At 45.4% G+C, this 15585-nt stretch overlaps 1 pseudogene; it reads left to right on the plus strand.

Annotated features, from left to right (window-relative positions):
* The window catches only part of LOC143388359 (inactive serine protease PAMR1-like), a 73795-nt pseudogene that overhangs the window by 30186 nt on the left and 28024 nt on the right, over positions 1 to 15585 (plus strand).

Below are 15585 nucleotides of genomic sequence, written 5' to 3' on the forward strand. Positions count from 1 at the left end.
ATGGGAATTAGCTGAGATCCCCCAGGGACCCTGGAGCCTCAGACAGCAGAGAGCCATTGACAGAGGAAAGAGAGACCAACGGAAGGGAAATAAGAAGAGGTGAGAAAGAACAGCCAGAAAGGTGGGAGAAGCAAGAGGGAGCCGTATTTTGGAAGCTGGGAGAAGAGTTTCCAAATAAGACAGAAGGAGAGCAGGACATGGATAGGAAAGAGGTTTTTATATTTAACAGCTGGCAGGTGACTGGGGACCTTACCAGTAGTGACTTGGGAAGGGGAGGAAATGGAGGCCAAGGGTAGAGACAGCTTTAAAATAAGTTTTACAATCATTTTTTAAGACTTTTAAAATAAGGGGCTGGGGTTGTGGCTCAGTGGTAGAGTGCTTGCCTAGCATGTGCGAGGCTGTGGGTTCGATTGTCAGTACCATGTATAAGTAAATGAATAAAATAAAGATTCATATCTTAAAAAATTTTTTAAAAAGCAACTTTAAAAATAAATAAGGTAGAGATGGGAGATAAAAAGCCACAGTCATGGTGCTTATGGAAAATTTCCTATGAAGTACTGGGATGGTCACCAAGTAATACGATGAACCCTCAAGGAATGTATAATCCATCCATGGAAACCTAACTAGGTTGACCCGAAGAAGACATCAGTGTGATAAGGTTATGAGGTTCTTATGGGCACTGCCTAAGTATGAGAATTCATAGGAAGATGTTATTCATTTCACTATTTGTTGAATGTCTGCCTGGAGCTGGGCATTGTGGTGCCTTCTGTGTTAAAGACAACTGAGCACGTGGGTGACTCATGGCTCAGTCACAGCAAGGATCACATGGCAGTACAAGCATTTGACCAGTAGATGGCACCCAAGCAATCTTTTCAGGCCTCCCATTATCCTGAAGGAGGAAGATTTATTTTTGTTTAATTTTTAAAAATATTTTTAATTGGTGCATTTTAATTATACATAGCAGTGGGATATAATGTGACATAGTCATAAAGGCACATGACATAATTTGGTCAATTCCATTTCCCAGTAACAAGCAGGTGGGCTCCTTGCTGAGGTCTACCTGTAGGGCACTGACATTTTTTCCCTGAGTACCATTTAGAGCCTCACTTACTAGGAAGGAGGAGCGACAGACAAGGGCCAGAAAGGATCACAAGTTATATTGGAGTTTAGAGCGAGTTCAAGGAAATGGGCAGAGTTCCTGAGGCCAGAGCCCAGCAGAGGACCAATCACATCTTCTCGCCCAGCAAGGGTGGGTTGAGTGATCTCAAAACACCCAGGAGCTAGAGATATTTTATTATCACAAGAAAGAACTGTTTTTTCTTTCCTTTCCAAATTTTTTCATTCGAAAAATTTCCTATCTACAGAGAGATTCCAGGAAGGTATACATCCATATACTCTATCTAGATTCATGAATGATTATCATGTTTTCAAGGTATGGTTTTCTTTTTTACTATACCGTATTTTTCTACGTTTCATCATGTTATCATAAGTTTTTTTTTTTGTCTTGATGTTCAAATTGTCCCAGATTTGGCCAGTGAAGAGCCTCCAAGTTGGCTCAACCACGTCATTCTTTGAGCACATCCCTGTTTTCTTGTTCCCTGGAAATGCAAGTTCATCTTTTCCCCTGTTTCCCAGCTTCTAGAACCAGCCATTTCCTCATGAAATCTGGGTTCCTGAGTCTGTGATCCAAATGTGGCCGTTAGAGGTACCGGTCTCTGAAGTCAAAACCAAGGCTTCCTCTTAGTGCTTCCCAGGCTGGAAAGTTGAGTTCTTAAGTGAACCCCTCTGCTGACCTCCACTGCTGACCCCTGGAGGGGTGTTTATTTAACTTGGCCTTCAGGCTGAGTTCCTTAGCCACAGAAGAGATGGGCAGGGTGAGGCTCCAGGGCCACCCAGGATGCTGCACTCACAGCTGGCATCCCAGTGGTCCCAATCGTTCAGTCCCTGAAGGATGTTGGGGACCTAAGAAGGTTAGGAAAGCAACCCAGATGAGAAGGGATTTAGGGGGAGAGATTACAGGGCCCTTAATACATTTATCTTCTTAGTCGTATTTTGGACAGAGGCAGAGGAGCAAGAGGAATTGGCTGTAAGCCAAGCCCCCAAATGTTTGTGTTGTTAGAATATCAGAGAAGATGATTTGTGCCAGCTGCCACCTGGGGAAGGATGAAGAGCCAATTTGAGAAGGGGAGGGAGGGCTAAAGGCTCAGGGAGTGGTGTGTCACAGACCTAAGGGGCTATCCTCCAGGGAGACTGTGGAGCCACCTGGGTGAAGTCAGGCAGACCGGCTCATGTCACTCCAGCCTTTTGTGACCTGATTTCTAGGAAAAGAATAATACAGAGTTGGGTCCAAATTGAGGATGATAATATGCGGTCCTTGGCTGTTGGGTGTGGAATCATAGGGCCTGCATTTGAATCTCTATGCCTTCTGTGACTCTGGACGAACTTACTAAGTCTTTGTCAGTCTCAACTTCCTCCTTTGCAGGATGGGGATGATCATAGTGGCCCCCACAGAGGGTTTCTGTGAGTTCTAGAAGGAGTGCTGTCTATAAGTCTCCCAGTATGGGGTCTGGTGTGTAGTGAGACTACCTATTAAATAGGCTGAACGAATGGTGAATTCTGTTCTTATTACCAAAACAGAGCTGCTCTTTTGTTGTTGCTGGTGTGAGTTTTATCTCAAGGGGGGGGGGATGGAAAAATTAATATAGGGCTGGATAGGAAAGATAGGAAAAGACAACTACCTAAGCAAGAAAAATTAAATATGAACGTGATGAGGTAGTCTTCCCAGGACAAGTATTATATGGTAAGTGATACCTTGTTTTCTGTCTGAGAAACTCTTTGACTCCAGGGAATTAATTTTGGAGCTTTGTAGATTCTACATTGTCAAAGAATTCCTGGGTCAAAACCCAGTTTCTGGGGAGGACGTAGAGGCATGACAGACCCCTCCTGCTCCAATAGTAAGAAATCACTACATAAACCAAAGAAAACCACAATTTTCTTTAAAACCATCAAATATCTGTGAATATGGAATCAGAAAGAATCTAAAATCCAGGGGTGTGCGTCCTTCCTAGGTGCACGAGGGAGCAAGATGGTTCCTCCCTGCTTAGTTGCTGCGGTTCAGCAGCAGAGCCAGGGAAGGAGGGCACCTCCCGGCAGAGAAGCCAGTGGACTTTCGCTGCCCCTCCAGCCTGGCCTGTGGAACTGAAATCTAGAGAAAACCCACAGCAAAGCCATCCTTTCCACCACGTACTTTCTGAAATGGGATCTTTCTGAGCAGAGGTGGGGGCAAGACTAGAAAGCAGGTCTTAGGTTTGGCATAAAGACTATCTTACAGCTTCAAGAACTTGTGGCCCCACAGAATTACACACTTCTGTAATTGCAAAAGCTCACCGTTTCCCAGTCTTGTGGTCATGGAGTGCAGGAAGTTGCTGAGAGGAGAAGTTGAAAGTTAGAGATGCATTTTTTTTACTGTGAAAAAGCAAGACAATATAATCCACAAATCGCCCAGAGAACAGTCAGTCCAAAGAAATAGACCCTCTGTGACCAAATGTTGGAATTTTCAGACCAAGGCTTTTGGATAACTAAATGTATGAAAGAATCTCTAGGACAAGAGGAATATAATGAATGAAGACACAATGAATTTCAGGAGAGATTTGGAAAGTATTATAAAGAACCAAATGGAAATCCTAGAACTGATAAATATGTGATCTGAGATTTAAAAAAAAATGAAAGGATTAAGAACCTATTGGTTACCAAAGAAGAAAGGATCAGAAAACTAAATACAGGATGATAGAAATCAGCCAAGTTAAAGCCTAGCAAAGAGACTGCAAATAGTCAGCAGACCAGACATTTTGTACCACCCTTGCCCAGACCCTGTCTTTTGAACTTGATTAGCAGAGTTGTCTTAATGTGCATTTGTGTGTGTGTGTGTGTGTGTGTGTTTTTTTTTTTTTTTTGTGTGTGTGTGTACGTGCGAAGACACTTTGGGGAGTAAATACTTTCTGCAGCAGAGTGGTAGACAATATTCTTGGTGGACATTTGTTTCAATTGAATGGATGGATCATTTGACATAGGGAAGAGGGGCTTTAAAAATGGTTCGATTGGCAGTGACCTGAGAGGCTGAGGCAGGAGGATTGCAAATGCAAGGCCAGCCTCTGCCACTTGGTGAGACCCTATCTCAAAGTAAAATAAAAAATAATAATAATAATAAGGACTGGGGATGTAGCTCAGTGGTAAAATGCTTCTGGGTTCAGTTAAAAAAAAAGGTTTGATTGCAGGGAGATCTTTATTTGGTACAGTTATTCATTCAATCAACAATTGAAACATCAGTTTAATGCATACATATATTTGAACAAGACAATGTCCCTGATATCCTAAGAACTGTGTCATGGGGGAGGTAAACAGTTTAATAATCAGTCATTAGAAAGAATCAACTGATTGAGGTTCAGGCCAAGCTTTGAGTGAGCCTTTTACTGTGTCACTCCGGGACCTCTGCTAATTCCCTGCAAGGAACTGGTAAGAGCTGTCACTTGGCGCTCACTGGGAAATGAGCATGGTTCACGTACCTTCCTTCTGACTCATCTAACCCTCCCTGCAACCCCGTCAGAGCCTGTTAACAATGGTGACACTGTGACACTGGGGCTGAGTGACATTCCTGCTGTCACACAGCTTGTAAGCATCAGGGCCGAGGTGCTCATTTAGAGGCTGAGCCCTGGCTCCTCTCTGCCCTCCCAGTGGGACCACCCCTAGGTCACTCGGAGTGCCTGTCTGAGGGCTGGCAGGTCATGGGAGGACGAGCCAAACCATGTGGAAGGGCAGGCTTCCATCCTGCTCCTGGCCCTGTGCAGGGGACAATCCCACGTCATCGTCCAGGCCTTGGCTTCACCAGTACTGTCTGGGCGGTGGGGCCAGATGGGTTTAGGCCTCCAGCCAGAGATGAGGTACAGCTCTGATGGGCCTGGGCAGTGACCATCCCCTTTGATTCCTGTGCCAAAATCGTCCGAGTCTCCGATCAAGATTCAAGAACAATAACAATATTTTTTGTCATTTATTGAGCATTCTGTGGGAAGTGCTTTATATAGAGCATCTTATTTAATCCTTAAGACAAGCAAATAAGGCCACGTGGCAGAGACCTACTGTTATTCTCATTTCCAAATGAAACACCTTTGCTCAAAGAAAAAAAAAATCCCAGTGAACTCATCTAGGGTCACACAGCTAGGAAGCAACGGCCTGAGGTTCAGCCCCTGTCTGGCTTCATAGACTGAATCTGCTTCCTGAGTCATCTTTGAAAGAGGAAAGAAAATGCAAATGGCTCTCCCTTTGAATGGCTTTTTAAAGTCCTTCTTTTCTTTCTAAGAGAGATTAAAGAAAAACAAACCCAAACCACTTCCCAGAAGCATAGGGTACCTCTCTCCTGCCATCCCCTCCCACCCCTGATGCTGGAGATAATGGGATTTGTGTCTGAAGGTGGAGGGGGGGGCTTCATTTTTGTTGGGAACCTTCCAGCTCTCTTATTAGTTTAGAAATTAATGAAGATTATGAAGATTTCCTTTCAACTCTGTAGAAGCAGGCTTCATCTAGCTAGCCCTCCTGTTTGGTCCTGTAGCAAAAGAATAGGAGACTGAGTCCTGGACTTGAGGACCCCGGGGGATGGTCTGGATTGATGGACAGATCCCCTTGTGCATGCACGTGTGTGCGTGTGGACACACACACACACACACACCCACCCACCCACACACAACACACACACACCCCTTTCCCTGTAGCAAGACTGTTTTAGGGAATCCAAGCACATCTTCTGGGCCCTTTGCCTGCTCTCGTCTTTTGACTCAGGACCACCTGCTTGGTTGGCCAGTAGCATTTCCTTGGCAGGGACATTGGGCTGTGTTCACTGTTCTGCCCTGGACAGAGAGGTGCAGTGAGCCTTCTCTGCACCCAGGCCCGCCAATTTCCCGAGTAGAGGCAGGAGTGGAGGGGAGGTGGGGGTCTAAGGAGTCCCTTGATGTGGGGAGCAGGGGGCTGTTCCTCCTCTGTCTTTGGGCCTAATACCCCTTCCTCCAAGCCCATTTCCAAGAAGTGGCCTCTTTGTCCCCATTTAGTTGGAAGTGATTCCCCATCTCAGGGACAACTCAGCCCTCCTCTTCAGACTGAGAAGAAATGATATGATGAAGCACCGAGGTGCAGCCTGTGTTCTAGAATCCTGGCTACTTCTGAAGGGACACGTGGTCCAGCCTTTCACTTGGCCGGCTCCCAGGTGGGGCTGGGGGCTCTGAGCCTTCCAGAGATGGCACAGAACCCTGGAACTGAGCCCAATGAACTTGCCAAGGAGACCTGAATGGATGGCCACCAGCTTCTCTTAGATTTGGGGAGGGACCCAGGGACATGGCTAACTGATTCCAGCTCCCATATGGAGGGAAGAAACCAGAAGCAGACTGGCAGCATTGGCTGCTCGTTCTAACTTGGGGTTCCCAGCAGGAGGTTTGCTTGGGGTGGGGTCTGGAATTTTTTAACACCTTGCCACCAGGGAAGCTGCCAGTCCTGGAGGGGCTGGGGCTGTGCGGGAGGACTTCTTTTTTCGTCTCTCACACCCAGCGTAGCACTTCCATAGCCCTGCATTAGATGGGCAGATGTGGGCGATGAAACGCGTGAGGTGTGCTGGAAGAAGCAGAAGCCGGGAGGGTGCAAGATATCATGTGTCTCTTTTAGAAAGAGGAGGAAAAATCTTCCTGCTTCCCAGTGGAGAGGGAGAGGGCTGGTCAGCAAGTCCCTGAGACAGCTCATCGTACCAGCCAAGACCCAGCATCAGGACCAGACAGAGCAAGGTTCAGCCCCCTGCTCTGCACCCTGTAGCAAAAGCTAACATTTACTGATTTTTCTATAATGGGTTTTTCATGCGTACTCTGATTCAAGCCCTTTGCAAATCATGTGAAAGGAGGTGCCACTTCAATTCACATGTGACTCAGGTGAGATTCTGAGAGGTAGAATAATTTGCCTAAGGCTGCACAGCTAGTGGAGAGAAAGCTGGGCTTCAAACCGAGGGTGGTGTTTTAATAAGCTTGGTTGCTGCTGGGATCAAAAGGAACTGACAAGAACAGTTAGAGGAGGAAAGGTTTATTGGGGAGCTCATGATTTCAGAGGTCGCAGTCCAAAGATGGCTGACTTGATTCCTCGGAGCTTGAGATGAAGCTGAATATCATGGCAGAAGATATCGGGAGGTGGAGGAAAGTGGAGGAAAGTGACTTGCGACATGGCCATCATGAAGCAGAGAGAGAAAGTCTAAGCTTAGCTCACAAAATATAATCTCAAAGGCATGTCCCCCATGACCACTTCCTCTAACCACACCCTACCTGCCTATAGTCACAATGCAGTTAATCCCTATCAGGGGATTAATACATTGATTAGGTTAAGGCTCTCAGAATCCAACATTTCACCACTAAACTTTCTTGCATTGAATCACACGTGAGCTTTCGGGGGACACCTCATATGTAAGCCATAACAGATAGTCAGACTCCAAAGATTCTGTTCTTCACTTTACAACGAGTGCAGCAATTTATAGAATCTTCTGGCTTCTTGGCCATCTGAATTTGGGGAAGTCACCTAACTCCTCTGTCCTTAGTGTTCTGCACCTGGGAAATGGGGAGACCGAATGTTGTTTTCCCAGGTTTCTAAGGAGGATTAAATGAAATGACATTGGTAAAGATTTTAGCCAGTGAATGGCTTATAATAAGATCATCACTCATTCATTTAATAAATATTTATTGAACACCTGTTATATGCCAGGTACCATGCTAGATATACAAGCTAGCTTTACCAAAGGATGCAAGAAAATAGTCTCAAATAATTTCAGCTAGTGATGTGTGTTAAAAAGAAAACACAAGGGGTCAGGAGGGCGACTGTAGAACCTTGAGGACCTACCTCAGCTGGAAGTGGAAGGTCTCATTGAAGAAGTTGTAGTGAGTCCAATTCCCAGAGGGAGGGGAGGTGAAAGAACGTGAGTCTTCTAGTTTAAGGGAAGAGCAAGTTCAAGGCCTGAAGCTGGGACCAGAAAGAAGGCTGGCGTGACGGGAGCAGAGCAAGTAAGCTGGTAGTAGACAGGATTGAGCCCAGCGTGGGTCTGGGTAGCCCATGGGGCAGGGCAGTGGACAGTGTGGGAAGTCCTTTGGAGGACTTGGATCAAGAGAGCATAATGCCACCTGATTCATTTATTTATCTTACATGCAGCTTTTGCTGCTGTGTGGGGAATAGAATTGGGGGGCAAGGATTGACGCCAGGAGATCAGGATTATAGGGAGAGATGGGCAGGCTAGAGCCAGAAGAGAGTAGTAAAACCACACTTCTCTAAATGCACACTTTGGTTTCAGATGGTTTTCTTATTTTTAAAAATTTTAATTAATTTTTTTATTTATATATGACAGCAGAATGCATTACAATTCTTATTACACATATAGAGCACATTTTTTCCTATCTCTAGTTGTATACCAAGTATGTTCACACCAATTCCTGTCTTTATACATGTACTTTGGATAATAATGTCCCTCACATTCCATCATCATTTCTAACCCCATACCCCCTCCCTTCCCCTCCCACCCCCTGCTCTATCTAGAGTTTGTCTATTCCCCCCATTCTCCTGCTCCCTATCCCACTATGAATCGACCTCCTTATATCAGAAAAAACATTCAACATTTGGTTTTTGGGGATTGGCTAACTTCACTTATTATCTTCTCTAACTCCATCATTTACCTGCAAATACCATGATTTTATTCTCTTTTATTGCTGAGTAAAATTCCAATGTGGATATATGCCACATTTAAAAAAATCCATTCATCTATTGAAGGGCATCTAGGTTGGTTCCACAGTTTAGCTATTGTGTTATGCAACCTAGTGGTAGTTTTCACAGAAGTACTAAGCCTTACTCAGGGCTCCAGCTTTCCAAAAGTGAAGTGTAGGCTCTCTGCCTGACACTGTGGGCATGTTTCTTCTGCCATCTTGACATGGAGCAATGTCCACTGATATTAACAGTTTCTTTTTAGCTATGAGATTTTATACCTTTTTGAGGAAGGGTTGGGATATAACTGCATATCTCTATTTTATGACGTCAGTCTGGATTTCTGTATGGAACTGGGATAGATAAACTGTTTTTTGGTAATTGTCTAGATAAAAAAATTATTTTTGTGGGCCTCCTACCTCTTGTCACAAGTACTCAGCTCTGCTGCTGTAAAGCAAAAGCTGCCATAAGCAATGCATGAATGAATGGATATTCTGTATTCCAATAAAACTTTATTTATAAAACATTATTACAAAAACAGGGAGTAGGCCAGATTTGACCCCCTCACGGTTTGCCAACCTCAGTTAAGGAATATAATTTATGCACATGACCCAAATAATTTTTTCCTATAAAATCACTTGAAGACATTTTCCTCACTCTTTTGTAAAAATAGAGTGCATCTTCCATATCTGTGCTTATCTGAAAGGCAGCAGAATATAACAGACACTAGTATGGCAATATGTAAATCAATGGATGTGCAACTGATGTGATTTTGCAATCTGTATATGGGGTAAAAATGGGAGTTCATATCCCACTTGAATCAAAGTGTGAAATATGATATATCTAGAACTATGTAATGTTTTGAACAACCAACAATACAAATTAATTTTTTAAAAAAAAGAAAATCAGTGTTTTTCAAATCTTAAGGATTCTTTTGGAGGTAATTCAAGGAACTAGAGGAAGTGAGGGTGGAGGGCCTAGGGACCCCGCTTCTTCTTAAGCCAGGAGCCCTTCTTTGATCCATGTTTTCAATGTTCATTTTTATAATTGGTATTCTTCAGAAGAGTTTGAGCAAAAGTACTTGGGAGCGAGAAAAACCAACCTGAAAACCATCAATACTGTCCAAGTGGTTGAAGATCATCTCTCCCTCCACATGTTTATTACAGAGGCACTTGTTACATAGATGGTCATAGAGAGGTTCACAGAGATTTTCTAACTGGATGGCAGGGGGCAAGGGAGAGGAGTAGAGGGAGAGTCTGCTTTTTGAAGCGGAGGCAGCTAGGTGGTAGGTCAGGCTCAGTCTTGGAGAGGTGGTACCATACAGTGGCTTGGACTTTATATTCAGTTAGAGTTGAGTTTCCACTCAGTCACCTATAGACTAGAGTAGTGATTGATTTAACTCTCTGATGATCTATTTCCCCAACTGGAGAACTGGGATGATAGCACTTCCCTTCCCAAGCTGTTGGGTGGATTAAATGAATTGATTTGTGCAATTGGCCTCATACATGGATAGATGCTTAAAAAAATATTGGTTTCCCTCTCCCTTCTCCCTCTTTGTTCTGTTCTAAGGGGTGTGGAGTGAGTTCAAAGGCTCCTTCCTCCATCTCTTTTGTGTTGACCCCAATCTCCCCATCCCAATCCTTTTTCTCTTCTCAGGATGTGGCCAGGTTCTTCGAGTCCCAAAGGGTCAGATTTTGTTGGAGAGTTACCCCTTAAATGCTCACTGCGAGTGGACCATTCATGCCAAACCTGGGTTTATCATCCAACTGAGGTAAGGGTTGGGGTCACAATTGAGAAGCATCAAGGAGACCATAGTGGCATGGACCAAGTTCACCATTAACACTTTACTCTTCACACCTGAAAAATACCTTCCTCTTTTCTTCCAGGGTAGCAGAGTGGCTGCATCACCCCTAAGATTTCTACTTAGTTTTTCCCTTCTCTAGTTGTGGTGAGGCCGGAGGTGATTGAGATTCCTGATCCTGTAGGGTACAACTTTCAACAAACATTTTCTGGGGGGATGAATGTACCCTGAGTTCCCGCAGGTCAGCTCTGCCATCCGGGAGGAGCAACATGGTTCCCTGAATTGGAAGGACCCAGCAAAACCTTCTCCATCCTTATCAAAGCAGGCCTTGGTAGCTGGTGTCCCACACCATGAGGACCTGGGGATTGGGAGTGAGCTGATTAATTGGGCTTTCTCAGAGGAGGGCTGGTTCTAGGAGGAACTTAGGGGGTCACAGTCTTCTGCTTAAGGGGCTCAGGACTGGGTCTCCCAGGATGCTAAGGCAGGTGTTAAATGCTGCATATTAACATTTCAGCAGCTGAGAGACCAAGATAGATGTTCTCTCAGAGCCTCTAAAAAGCTTCTCCAAGATCCAGGAGAAGATCCAAAAAGAAATAGCCCCCAAAATAAAATGTTGAAGGATTAAGAAGCACATTACCAGCCCAGGAGAGAGGCCTGATTTCTTTCCATATTTAAACTTGGGCCTTCTGGCCCCAAGTAATGATAATCATGAAAACACTTGGAAGCATATAAACAATATTTAGCTTAAAAGCTCATCAGTCATTCCCTTTCTGTCACCTGCCAGGCTACCACAAAATCTATTTTCTTGCCTGTAAAATAATTTCGGGGCCACCCATCTCCCTCTGTCCCCAGAGCCTCCCTTCTACTCAGACCACGTGTCTCACTGGGATTCTGTCCAGGCTCCTGACTGGGGTTCCTGCTTCTGCTTCTGCCTGCTACCGTCTCCTCCTCTCAGAGTGGCTAGAGTGGTCTTTTAAGGTCCTAAATTCCAACAGCACCTTCGTGTTGAAACCTTCTAGCAGCTTCCTGTTGAGCTTGGAATCAAATCTGAACCCCTCACCAGGCAGCATGCTACTGTCCCCTTCACTCAAGGATGTCCCCTGGCGGTATCCTGAATTCTCCTTCAGTTCTTCATGCCAAGTGCACTCACAGATTCCCCCGCTGGACCACTCTTAGGCAGGACATTTACAGGTCTAGCTTCATCGCATTGCTTCCACTCTACTAGGGTCTACTAAGTCCCTTGGAAAGGTTTTCCTTGACCACAGTGTCAGAGATGAGACTCTCACTTCATGCTCTTATCTGGTTCATTGTATTCATGGCGCTTAGCATTCACTGGATTTGCCTTTTTTGTTTGTTTGTTTGCTTGTTTTTTCTGCTCTCTCATTGCTTATTTTCTGTCTTCCAAAGCAGAGATCCATCTCCATAAGGGCAGGTCTTGAAGAGGCCCCAGGATCTTAGCACTGCCCAGGGCCCACCTGTTTCTTCTGTCATCTTCTCCACCCACAGGTTTGTCATGTTGAGCCTGGAGTTTGACTACATGTGCCAGTACGACGTGGGTCTGGGTAGCCCATGGGGCAGGGCAGTGGACAGTGTGGGAAGTCCTTTGGAGGACAGCCACGACAGCCCCATCATCAAGCGTTTCTGTGGCAACGAGCGGCCGGCTCCCATCAGGAGCATGGGCTCCTCGCTCCATATCCTCTTCCATTCGGATGGCTCCAAGAATTTTGATGGCTTCCATGCCATCTACGAGGAGATCACAGGTAAAGACCACAGAGACAACTGTGTAGCGTTTTATGGTTTGCTCCAGTAAAATCTGCTCCGGGTAAGTCCTTTCTCCCTGCACAGACTTATTAAAACCTAGCATGTTGCATTCTTGGAAGCAACCTACACACTGAGAAAAAAAAAGGGAGAGAGAGAAATGGCAAGGCGTATTTCGGAACCAGAACTAGAAATTTTTATCTTCTTCATATAAATAATGTGGGTAGAGCACAGAGAGACTGTATAATGTGTCCAGGTCACACAGCTATAATGGTGCAATCAGCAATTTGTACGCAAGCAGTTTGACGCTAGAGCTTACGGGGGTGGGGGGTCACTATGGTAAAGAATATTGTCCTTGGATCCTTGGCAGATCAAGCCGTGTGACTTTGGGAAAATTCTTCTCTCTCTCTCTGGGCTTCTGTTTCCTAATTATTGTTAAGGAGATGGTAATAGATGCTGGTCCTTAAGAAGACTCTAGAATAGAGGGAGTGGTTAGCACAGTGTAATGCACAGTAAGCACCAGTAGCTGCCAACCCAAGTGTACCCTTGGCCTCCATTAGCCATCTGTAAAATAGGTCTCGAAAGTCTTAAACTAATCTGGCAAACTTGATGAGGAGCTCAAGCCTGACTTTAAATCCTGCTCTTTTTGGCGTATTTGGAAGTAGGATTTGGCCAAGATGAAGTACTCAGTCCTAAGGAATCAGCCTGGTTCTCATTGTTCTGAGATCAGATTGCAGCAGGTTTTACAAAATAAGCTCAGGCTCAAAGGTTAAGTTTTTAAAAATACTGAATAATAATAAAAACAAACTAGCGATGGCCTTCTCCTCATCATGGCTCCCTTAGGATGAAAGTTCTGATGTGAGTCTTAGGAAAGCGGGGGTGGGTGGGGTGGGGAAGTGGGGTGGTGGTGGAAGGGGGTGGGGTGGGGGGGTAGTGGTAGTGGTGGTAAAGTCAGGGTTGCTGCTGTCCCCTCCATTCATCTGCCTGTCCCTTAGCAGGATGCCCACAGCAGCTCTCAGCAGTTGTTCTTGTCTCCAGTCCATGCCGGGCCCCATGGGGCTGTGCAGGGCCTGGGAGTTCCAGATGATTTGCTGCTGTGGGTGGTCAGTCCTTGTCCCTGATGACACCCTGCTGGTCCCCTGTGAGGTGGTCTGTCAGGCAGAGCCAGCTTTAAGGGAGGTTGGTTGGGGGCAGTGGTGGCTCACCAACCTGTGTGCCTGTGATGGAGGGAGGGTCTCCCTCTTATGAAATGGTCTCCTCAACTCCCTGCTCCCCTAAGAATCTAGGAAACACTGGCCTGCCCTGGCAAAGAGCCAGCACCATTTCTGCTCCTCACATACTCCATTTGTCAGTTTATATCCATTATTGCCTCTGGCTAGGGTCACCTGTCTCAAACCTGCATATCACAACCCATGCTTCAGAATCCCTATCACCTTGTCCATCCTTGGCTAAACCCTTTCTCTTGCTTCAGTGAGCTGTGACTTTGCCCTTTTATGACCACTCTGTAGCACTTTCTGTTCTTTTTTGATAATACACTAACTGCACCATGCTTTGGGTTACAATTGTATATTTTTCTTTACATCACCTTGACCTGGTAAATAGAATCTCCTATTTGTCTTTGTGTCTCTCTGGTACCTTTCACAGAGCAAGCTCTCAGTACAGATTTGTTCCACTGAATCGAGGGATGCATTTCTTCCGTCAATATAGGAATGGTGATAACACACGCATAGGGTTTTTCAATGTCTTTTTGTAGAAAATATAGTCCTTAAGGTGCTCTGTAAAGAGCAGGTTATGAGGTCAGATAAGCTTGGGGAAGACTGAATGTTATGTGCATTCTTAGAACTTCATAATGCATAGGGCATTAAACTGAGAGGTTCTACAGCAAAGCAGTTTGGTTAATTACCATTAATGCCAGGAGCATTTCCCCAGTACATCTGAGGCCAGAACCTTTATTGAGTTGAACTTATATCAACATCACAAGGACTAATGGCTACAGAACATATGTTTGGAGATTCTCAAGTACACCTTTAATGGTGTCATAAAGATTATCTTCCAGTGACTGTCTCTTTTTTTTTTTTTAAGGGTGATCTAAAGCTACCCAAGGATGCTTACCCATCCAAGAGTTGCAAAGCATGATTCTGCTTTCATTTATTTAATGCTCCAGTTTATTTTTTTGGTACCAGGTATTGAACCCAAGAGTGCTTAACCGCTGAGCCCCATCCCCAGTCCCTTTTGGATTTTATCTTGAGACAGGGTCTTGCTAAGTTGCTGAGGCTGGTTTTGAACTTGGGGATCCTCCTGCCTCAGCCTCCTTAGTCACTGGGGTTTGCAGGCTTGAGCCACAGAACCCAGTGCTCCTGTTTATTTTTTGTCTTATGCCCCTCAGACTAGCGTCGCCTTCTGGGGGCCTCAGAAAGATCGAATAATATCAGCAACCTCTGACATGTAACGAGTACCTACGTGTTTTAGGCATTAGCAGGTCAGGGTAACATGAATTCTGTATAAGGAATAGAAAACCACCAAGACGTCAAGAAGCCTGCAGGCCTGGAGAGGAGGCACTTAGGCATGCACAGTGGCACTTAGGATGCCTTATGTCTTACAGCGTGCTCCTCGTCCCCTTGTTTCCATGACGGCACCTGCCTCCCTGACAAAGCTGGATCTTATAAGTGTGCCTGCCTGGCAGGCTACACCGGGCAGCGCTGTGAAAACCGTGAGTATGCCTCCTGGGTGGAGCTGAGGAGCCTCGTAGGTGGGCCTGGGAGGGCTTTGGGGCTCTCGGGGTTGCTGTTTCTTGGTGTCTAGGACTCTCTGTCCAAGATGGCGCAGGGTGTGGATACAACTGAATGGCCTCAGAAGGGCAGGGCTCCTGGAGTACCAACGTTTGCCCCTTGACATTTCTAGCCTAAACCTATTGCAAATACCTCTCAAAAAAGACACAGCAGTCTCACATACTATTCAGAGCTCAGGAACACTGAGGAAACAGTCAGCTGTAGAAAGCCACCGTTGTCAGCTCTCCTGTGGTTCAGGGTTTGAGCTCCCTGTCCATCCTAAGGCCTGGAGTTTTGAATTGTCCTCCAGGGCACCATTCAGGTCCGATGTGGTGTGGGATAGTCTGAAACCCTACATGGAGCATGGTCAATATGTAAGGTGACCACAAGCTCCAGTTTTCTGGGGACAGTCTGTCTCAGTGTGTGCATTTTGTCTAAATATAATAAGATCCTCACTCACACTTAAAGCTTCCTGAATTGGGCGGCAAATAACATGGG

Source organism: Callospermophilus lateralis, unplaced genomic scaffold (assembly GCF_048772815.1).
Source record: "Callospermophilus lateralis isolate mCalLat2 unplaced genomic scaffold, mCalLat2.hap1 Scaffold_250, whole genome shotgun sequence".
In the NCBI taxonomy this organism is placed as follows: domain Eukaryota; kingdom Metazoa; phylum Chordata; class Mammalia; order Rodentia; family Sciuridae; genus Callospermophilus; species Callospermophilus lateralis.